Consider the following 1,499-nt stretch of genomic DNA (forward strand, 5'->3'; position numbering starts at 1 on the left):
ATCAGGATTGGAGGAAGACTCATTAACAACCTGCGATATGCAGATGATACAACCTTGCTTGCTGAAAGTGAGGAGGACTTGAAACATTTGCTTATGAAGATCAAAGAGCACAGCCTTCAATATGGATTGCATCTCAATGTCAAGAAAACAAAAATCCTCACAACTGGACCAATAAACAACATTCTTATCAATAGAGAAAAGATTGAAGTTGTCAAGGACTTCATTCTTCTTGGATTAACTATGAACACTCGTGAAAGCAGCAGTCAAGAGATCAGACGACGTATTGTATTGGGCAAATCTGCTGCACAGGAACTTTTTAAAGTATTGAAGAGCAGAGACGTCAGTTTGAGGACTAAGGTGCACCTGACCCAAACAATGATATTTTCAATAACCTCACATGGATGCGAAAGCTGGACAGTGAATAAGGAAGATCGCAGAAGAATTGATGCCTTTGAGTTGTGGTGTTGGAGGAGGATACTGAAAGTGTCATGGACTACCAAAAGAACCAATAGATCTGTTTTGGAAGAAATGTAGCCAGAGTGCTTCTGGGAGGCCAAGATGGTTAAGCTTCGTCTCTCATACTCTGGATGTATTGTCCAGAAGGAACAGTCGCTGGAAAAGGATGTCATGCTGGGTAAGGTGGAGGGTCAGAGAAAAAGAGCAAGACCCCTAACGAGATGGAATGGCCAGGAGGCATCATTTATGGTGTCAAGTGTGGTGGTGAGGTTGGCCCAGGATCAGACATTGTTTCGTTCTGCTGTGCATGGGGTTGCTATGAGTCGGTTCTGACTCGATGGCACCTGACAACAACATCTGACAATATTCTGATGCTCTTTATCATTTTTAAATTTATTCCGTCTAGGAATAAGGGTAACTATTGGTCGGAATCCACTCAATGGCACTTAAAAATATCAACCAATTTACTCCATTGTTTAAAATTGTTGTCTCCCCAAAGATTATTTCCCTTAAAATATTATGTATATTAAGTTGGAACCTTGTTACACATATTTTGTTCTATTAGAGAGACATGGAATTTCTCAGAGACATAGTATTTCTCACTAACTATAATGCTTTTATTGTCATGCTTGAGAGGCAGTCTATATCAAAATAAAATATAGAAGAAAATTTAAAAAAAACCAACATCTTTTTGTAAGGGTCTTTCTCTGATTGGGCTATACCTATAGTAAAATAAGTTTAATACAAATATCATGATATTCATTTTATAATAGCTTGTACTCTATTTGTAAAGATTTCTAATCAGTTGATGGTCATGACTTATTCTACCATTTCAAAGCAATACTTCCATAATGGGCAGTTTTTATCATTCCAAGTTTCACCTATGCTGTATATACTGTTTTATGCCAAGGTGTCTACCTCTTAAAATTATATATAATTTAAAATTAAGCTTTGTGGGGTTTTGTTTCCTTTTTTCATCCTGGAAGCTTTAGGTTCCTACTGTGGTTCTGTAGGATAAACACAGGAATGCTAACATGAAGGAT

This window comes from Chrysochloris asiatica, unplaced genomic scaffold (assembly GCF_000296735.1).
Source record: "Chrysochloris asiatica unplaced genomic scaffold, ChrAsi1.0 scaffold00441, whole genome shotgun sequence".
NCBI lineage: Eukaryota > Metazoa > Chordata > Mammalia > Afrosoricida > Chrysochloridae > Chrysochloris > Chrysochloris asiatica.